This window comes from Salvia splendens, chromosome 1 (assembly GCF_004379255.2).
Source record: "Salvia splendens isolate huo1 chromosome 1, SspV2, whole genome shotgun sequence".
Taxonomy (NCBI): Eukaryota; Viridiplantae; Streptophyta; class Magnoliopsida; order Lamiales; family Lamiaceae; genus Salvia; species Salvia splendens.
Window position 1 is genome coordinate 38,265,660 of NC_056032.1, and position 9,171 is coordinate 38,274,830.

The following is a 9,171-nucleotide window of genomic DNA, read 5'->3' on the forward strand; positions in this document are numbered from 1 at the left end:
TGACATTTCTATTTTTAAGTCTCATTTATTCCTTCATATTTGGATATAGTAATTGCCCCTTCATCTACAATGATCTGAACTAGTGGCCGAATTATATTCCGCCGTATCAACATTTCTTAGTCCGAATTAACCTCCTGCAGTGGTGCGGGCTTAGTCCGAATTAACCTCCTGCAGTGGTGCAGGCTAGTGGTCGGATTATCTTTTTTAAAATCCATTTTTTATTTAACTTTTAATTTTTTTTTTCACATACAATAAATAGAAAAATTAAATATTAAATTAAATGCAAAACATACATTACTTAATTAAACAAAAAAGTTACAACGGAAATAATTAAAAAAGTACAATTTCAACGACTTCTACGTGCTCAAACTTCTTCAACCATGTCAGACATGAGTGCACGATGGCTTGTTGCTTGCACATTCTCCTATTTCTCGTAGTCTTTCATTGACTCTGCATGGTAAACCTCGACTGACCGGCAAGTTTACGACATGTGGTCGGTCCGGCTTCGTCATCGAACCAATCGGCAACTCGAGGACCTTCATCATTGATAATCATGTTATGTAAGATAATGCACGCGTACATGACATTGGCGATATGATGTCTGAACCAAGAACGAGTTGGGCCACGTCCTTCCCTGCAACATCTTGCCCCTTTGCTAATAAAGCTCTCTTCGGATCCGTTGGGCATGAGATCGTCTTCAGAAAAAACGGTCATCTTGGGTATATGCCATTGATGCACTTTTTATTAGCACTAAAAATACCTGCAAGTATACAGGGTATAAATAGTATAGCTAAAGGTAAGTGTCGGATATTGAACACATGGAAAACAATCACAAATTGTCTATCATCTACTAAGCTTCTTTCACTATTTGGAAAACCGAAAGAGTTTTGGAATTTTGAAAATAAAAACTTAAGAAAGCGGAAATAAACAACTATTGCAGATAAAACACATAAACAAATATATGAGATAAGGGAATTCCAGGGATGTGCTTTCACAGTTATGGTTATACAAATTCCAACTACAATACCCTAGCACAGTTCTTACTTCAGTAGGACGACTCGCCTAAGTTATGCTCATGCGAAACAAACGTAGATTACCTCACTAGGATTGTCAATCCTAAATTTGTAACTCCTAACAGCTCTTAAGACCCTTGAAAAGTCTCCACTCTCAATTAACAGCGGCGTTTTAAGGGAAGCTAATTGTAGTGTCTAATAAGCAGATCTAACTCGCCAACTTCCTCTCACGATTATGTAGCAATTCTATTAAATCATCACAGAATGTGTCACTCAAACGTGAAGCAATTATCCAACACTTAGAAAATAAATGAAGTAAGAACAAAATGAATATTAAATAGAAAATGAATAGTATAACCAAAGTCATTACTAACACATCCCTAGAATTCTATGAATTTAGTTACACATGGTACAATAATATAAAGACATAGTTTTTAGGGAAAACAATGAAAACATAAAGACTAAAGCAAATAAAACACAAAGGTTGAATCCTTGTAGCCTTGATCTTCTCTTGAATCTTTCGTCAAACCCTTGAACTTTGAAGAACAAAGAAGAACTCTCAAATATTATGCTATGGAATTATTTTGCAGAAGAAGCTCCCTTGTTGAAGAGGTTTGAGGGGGTATTTATAGCCATAAAATCGTCCACCATCAAATTAGGCTAAAAGTGGCTGATAAGGCTCATTTCATGCATCGGTTTAAGGGTAAAATGTGTACTACTTGATCGGTTTATCGCGCAAAACAAGTGTTAATTGTGCAGAAATGCCGCTTGACCAATGCAGCAAGGCCGAACTGATCAAGCAAGTACAAAAGGCGATAAAAGGCCAACAATCAGGGAAGTTGATCAAGGGGAGTAGTCAAGCAGTTAAGGAGAGGACCACTGGGTATCAGAAGAAGGACATGCGAGGCTATGAGCTGGATGGTGCACAGCATTCTGTTATCAAGGACAACGTTCTAGAAGGGGACACGTGCTGATACATGAGAGGCAAGGACGGAGCTGAGTCACGGATTTGTTACTGAAAAGCGTCGTCGATTCTAGAAGAAGAGCACGTAGCAATCCATGAGTCGCTCATTCTCAACATGAGTGAATATTCCCTGTCACGATCGTTATCCAACTGGAGGCCGAGTCGAGCTTATAAATAGAGAATGTGCCACCACATGAAAAAAGAGAAGACCGATCCTTTACTTTCCGTCTAGTTTAGCTTAGTTTAGTTCTCTAGCTTAGTTCACTTCTCTAGAATAGCTTAGCTTAGATAAAGTAATGCGTAGTTAGAAAGGGCAATCAAATAAGCGCTGCAGAATACTTGTTATCTGTTGGCGTATTCCTAAATTTCCCACCGAGATTCTTCTCGGTTTTACTTGCTTTCTTATTTTCCGAAGTACTAGCTTAGTTTCAAATTTACGTTGTACTTAGTTTAATTTTAATCGAAGTTGTTTTATTTTAATCCGCGCATTTACTTTTCCGCTGTCACTTGCAATTCACTTGACCAATTGCACCCAGTAGTTAAAGTTCCTTTGATCAAGTTAGCAAAATTTAATTCTGTCTACAGTAAAAACAATAGTTAAAAACTCCCAAGTTAAAGCGTGGCAGCAGCCAACCTCCTTGTTCACTACTCACACACTCGACACACCAACTTCTCTGTGGGATCGACCCCGAACTTGCCACTTTACTGTTAAAGTAGTGCAAAATTGGGAGTTTACAAATTACATTGGTAGGAAACGAGCGAGAGCGAGTTCGAATCGATCAAGTGGCAACGACATTTGCTAACTGATCCAATCGGTTCGGTTATCTTCAATATAACTTGGTCCGAATTCGCGCCCCTCTCGAGGCCTTCCAGTGGCCAAGTATGGTAAATCTTAGAATGTAGGTCAAATCTGTGCGCCGCGTTTTCCTAGCGGGCAGCTGCACCTTGGCCAGCGGTCGCTGTGGGTTGATCCGTAGATTCTGCCTCTTGAACAGCGGCCGCTACACGTTGTTTCAGCGGTCGCTGACAATCATCCCGTAGCTTCTGGATCGTTCGGAGCGGTCGCTGCGCACACCCCAGCGGTCGCGGAACGTGTTCCTCTTTTCAGCACAACTTTTCCGAAGCGGACTGCTACTGGCTCAGCGGTCGTTGGCGGCCAAGGGTCGCTGGCTGTGTTGCAGCGGTCCGCTGGACGTCTCGAAAGCTCTAGATTTCCAACTTCGACTTTTAGCTATATTTTTAGGCTCAAATATGCACATTTATCACAAAATACGTCAAAATATCAAAATAGATAAAATATACAATCAAATGACGCGTAATAGAACTTTGACACTCAAAACGGACCAAAAAGTGGCCTTAAAACAGTGCAAAATTTGAGCGTATCAGCCATCGGCTAATTAGTAACTCATAGGACGTCGGCGTCCGTTGGAAGATAACCGGACCGTTGTCCTTGCATTGCACGGTGAAGAGAGTTGACGTGTTCAACACATTGTTGTCATTGTTTGACCCGGCCACGCCGAAGTGAGCATGCCAGATCCAAAGTAGGTAGCCAAGCATCAAAGATCATCGCCGGGTGGGTACCTGTCACGACCGCCCTTACTAAGGATAGTAAAGACGGGGAAATCGTGACTAGGGGAGGAACTAAGAAGCGGGGAAGAAATGGGGGAAATAATAAAAGACAACATTTAACTCGAACTTCAGAAGGAATATTTCATACTATTAAATAGTCAACAACAGAATTAATATCTCAAAGTAGTTAATGTTATAAAAGAAGCCTACGGTAAAGCAGAAGACTTTAGAAAACAAATCAAATAAGATAGTGGAATAAAGGTATCTAGAGAGTCATGGGATAACGCCCATGTATGACGACACGACGCAACCGGAATTTATCAAGGCTCGACTCAACATCCGCCGCAACATCACCACTCAACCTGCACATAGGGAAAACACATGCAGGGCTGAGTACTTAATATACTCAGTGGACACATGCCGAAAACAGTTGATAAAATTTATGTCATCCATACCACAGTGAACTCGAGTTTTAACTTGAGAAAAATAATCGAGAACACACAAAACAATATCATAGACTGACCAGTCAAAACAATCCCCTCCTTTTCTCAACAATCAATCAATCACAACCTCTTACCATAGTGCGACGAAAGTGTGGCCACACTATTCACCCACGAGACCGGCCGACTAGCAAGGACGGCTCACGATCCCACCTGTGTACACTAGCCTGATAGGGTTTGCGGCCCTACTCAGACAAACTAGGCATCAGGCAACAATCTCATCATCAAACAAACATGGCATGACATAACAGTTTAAACCACCCTTATTACACCATAATCATACTTTTGAAAGCGTAAAAGAGTTTCAGTAAAAGAAAGCCTACCTCTCTTGCTTATAATTCACAGTTCACAACTTTATCACGACTCTTGCTTCTTCGTACTCACGTACGCACAATAACCCTTGTCAACACCATAAGTACATAACACAATCAGTTTTCCACCAACACATTAATCATGCATGCCATATCGTTCCTTCCATCGTTTTCTCACATTGCCCATCATAATCGTTCACAATCATAAAGAAAGAAAACTATCACTTTAGCATACATCAACGTGCAACACATAACCACTTCATAGGATCAGATCCTTACTCACACATGTATCATGCACTTCATTCAAAACTTGTCAACAAGGACTAATACAACAAAACATGAGTCTGACAGAACAGCGCAGTCCTTTTGTAAAAATCATTAAAATTTTATCCGATATCATTTGAAGCTAAAATTTGGTCACCACACAGTAGACACATAAGGGTTTATCCAGTTAAAATTTCGCACCAAAATCATATCTTCTGATTGGTCAAATCAAAGTCGAAACTCACTAAACTGTTACATGGCAAAACACGATTCTGGCAGGACTGTGCAGTTCAATTGTAAAATTCGTTAAAAATTCATCCGTCATTCGTTAAAAATTCATTCGTTAAAAATATTATAAATTTGGACACAACACAGAAAACATCTAAAACCCCATCCAGTTAAAATTTCGTGCCAAAATAAGATCGTTTGATTGGTCTAACAGTCGACGGAACCTACTGCCCGTACACAACAGTTTTCATGCTCAACACCCACAAACCTTAGTTTGTCTATCATACTTCCACACATACATATTCATGCTTCAAAAACGGATTCACAACCATGCCTTCCTAATCACACATAATATTCACAATTGGTACATCCACACGCATCCACACTCACATACACGCACACACATACACGCACTCACACGCACACATTCATAATCTTGTGCAAAACTCCCTTCCCAACCATTTAGTTCTTAGATCTAAAATTCTCCACTGAACTATATGCATTAAACGGTAAGAATGAGAAAGATGGATCAAAATATACCTTTCCCTTGGAGAATAATCGGTAGAAACGACGAGTGGTTTGATTCTTCAACGGATCTTGAGTTTCCAACTCCAATCAAGGCAAGGATGAAGAATTTTGTGAAGAATCAATTTGGAGCACTTGAGAGAGAGGGAGAGAGATGGCGTGTGGGAGAGAGGGAGAGAGTGAGGGGGGGCGTGTGATAGTGGAGAAGATTAGGGTTAGGGTTTTTTTCTATATTTATTTATTCAAGGATTTATTCCCACACTTAAATAAAATAATTAAAAGTTGTGGAAGAAAAATATAGAGATCAATGAATAAATTCCACAATTAAAACAAAATAGGCGTGTATTGAGAGAGAGCTCGAAAATCATGCTATTTAATTAGCATAGGAATTGATTTGGTATTTACTTGGATATAAAGAATCCCACAAAATAGGAACAAAATATTAATCCCTTTAAAAAATAGGGATGGATCGAAAATGGTGATTATTTCCACAAGGAAATAATTTAAATCCTAATTTAAATAGGATAAGGAAAGATTTGGCAAGATATGGTAAGATTTAATTGGATTTTAATTCTAGGAAGGAATAAACAAGATACCAATTAAATCTACAAAATAATCCCTTCTCCTCATTAATAGGAGAATTTGAAAATTCGCAAGGAGTGGACAAGGGGTCGAAAATCATGTAGAATAACATAGGGATAATTTGGTTTGGATAAATATCCCAAAATAATTAATTAAATCCAAGATAAATAATATCATTTCCAATAATTTGGAGTCGCCGAAAATTCCAATAAAATGGCTAGAATGATTATGCATGATCCCACTTAATTTAATTCACACATAGGAAATTAAATCACATCATTTCACGTAACTCACAACAACTATTTTCGCGTAATTAACTCATTCACATTGAAATTAAATTTCATAATTGAAATTCCCAATCAACATCCTCATTAATAAAATAAAATAAGTCACGAATTTTCGGGGTGCTACAGTACCCTTATACCCACTAGTGAATTGGCCTCTCCACGCTGTCGGACAATTCTTCCACTCACAATGCATACAATCTATGTTCCCTAGCATTCCAAGAAAGTTGTGCACCCTCTTGTGCATGTCCAGCAGGAACTGGCAATCGGTGGTATTCGGCTTGCGCAAATAGATGGTGCCGAAGGCCTCCACCACGACCTGAAAAAGTTCACCAGACACTCCCGCCCAGTTGTATCCCTAAGGTGAAGATACTCGTTGTACTAATTGAATATGTCTTTCGTGGTGCCGTAGGCCAATGATGAAGCGCAATCGTGCACTTCGTAAGCGAGGATAGCCCGGGTCAGCCGTCGCATCTGGAAGTACGAGTCGTGCACTTCCAACGTGTGAACAATGTGGAGAAACAGTTCTCGACGCATTCTAAATCGGTGATGAAAACTGTCGGACCCCATCGTGGTTCATCGGCGAAGTAGTCTTCGAACAAACGTTGATGAGCTACGTCATGCTCTCGGCGGATGGGCCTCGGGACCTGCTCTTACTGCGCATGAATACTATCGAGAATATGGTCCGCTAAAGTAAACATTATCTGCTCTATAGCCCGATTTTGGCATTCGACAGTTAACAAGTTGTCGCCGAGATTCATTTTGGAAAAAGTGAGTGAGTGAGATTTGAGTGTGCGAGAAATGAGCGAAAAATGAAGTATATTTATAGATTGAAAAGTTTAAAAAATGAAAAAAGGGAAAACGTGTGCATCGTCTGTCGCGTGCCCTCATCTGTTGGCCTGCAATGGCCGGACGAGGCACGGGCGCGGCGTCATCCGCTGTCGAACTTTCGGGCAAGACGCTCGCCCGTCGTCGTGCAGTGGGAGAACGAGACGGACGAGGCGACAGATAAGGGATCGTCTGGACGAAAACTGCCCCATTATGGATGCTCTTAAAAATCACATCCACCAACTACTTTTTAAGACTTCTGTCAAACGTATAAAGTAGAAATCTAACTAGACACTTCAGGGCCGTTTGGTAGCTATGTTACGGCTAGATAAGAGGGGTAATTTGGGTTTATTTGTGCGTTTGGTGGCTATGTTACCAATCTAAATAACTCGTGTTTTATATCCAGTCCGCATAAAGCCCACTGAAAAATCTATGTTTCAATCGTATACGTAACTACCGATTTTGCTGGGTTACATATCTGGGATACCTAGTTACTTTTAGCAAAATATATTTTTACCCATCAAATTTTCTAACCCTAATCCAAATATAACAACCTCCATATTTTTCTTCTTCACAAAAATTGTGACCCAGATAGATTTTGGGAACAATCCATATATATAAAGTTTTATTATTAGTTTTATTACTATTTCTTTTGTTGGGTTACAAACCTATCCCACATCGGATGAGTGAGGGAAGTTGGAAGGTGTATATAATTCCTGTCCAATCCCAATTAGTTTGAGGCCTTTTGGGAGTGACCCAAAAATAAATCTGTGCGGGCTTGACCCAAAGCGGACAATATCAAACTAATGTTGCAGTCGACGATCCTAACAAGTGGTATCAGAGCCCAGGTGGCTATGGGTTGTGCCTGGATGAGCCCCGGTTAGGGTCGGGCCCTGAAGGACTCGGGTTAGAGTCGGGCCCAGGATGACCCAGGGGCAAGGGTTGGAACGACCCACGTTTGTGTCGACTGCGTTCCCGATGTGGTCTCGGTTTGAGGGGAGGTTTGTTGGGTTACAAACCTATCCCACATCGGATGAGTGAGAGAAGTTGGAAGGTGTATATAATTCCTGTCCAACCCCAATTAGTTTGAGGCCTTTTGGGAGTGACCCAAAAATAAATCCGTGCGGGCTTGACCCAAAGCGGACAATATCAAACTAATGTTGCAGTCGACAATCCTAACATCTTTATCATAAAATCGAATTATATTAATGCATTATTTCATATTTGCAATATCAATTCTCAATAAAATTAAGATAAAGTGGGTGTAGTGCAGTGCATAAGTGAGAGAGAGAGAGAAAGATGAGGGAGAAGGGAAAGGGAAGGCGGCGATAGTGGTTGCGCCATGGAGAATTGCCGGTGCGTGAAGAGGAGATTTATGAAGATGGTGATTTTGGGAATTTGGAGAAGTACAGTAGAGATTAGAGAGATATTGAGAAAGATGGTGATTTTGGGAAATTGGGAATTTGGAGAAGTACAGTAGAGAGACTGAGAGAGTGAGAGAGTGTCGAAGAAGAGAGAGCAATTATTCCTCAAGGATAGTTTAGGCATTAACTTAAATTAATGAGGATAGTTTTGACGATCGTAATTTTATTCTTATTTGTAACTTATTCTACCAAACACTTAAATATAATAATGCATAATTATCTTAAGCTATTAAGCACTCAATCAAGGTAAATAAACTAATTGAAACTATGATAACTATCACAAATTGTATCATGTCTAATCGAAACATGACATAACTATCAAGCGATGGTTCGTGTTTATGCTTTGATGTTTCTATTTTATCCTTTTTAAGGAGTATTTTGAACCTATCTATTGAAAAGGAACAAATTGAATTTCCTTTGAACCTATCTATTGAAAAGGAACAAATTGAATTTCCTAAAGGGATGGAATATTATCTAACTAGTCATTTCGTGCATTATGTTTTGATGTTTTTATATTGTTTTTATTGTAGATTGAATCAGTCAACTTAACAAGAACAAATGAAATCCGGTATTTCATAAGAAAAAAAAAATTAAATCCGCAAAAAACTCGGTTCATAGTCCATATATGATCACAAAATTATATTTACAGGGAAAGAAAAACATCATCAGAGATTCAGAA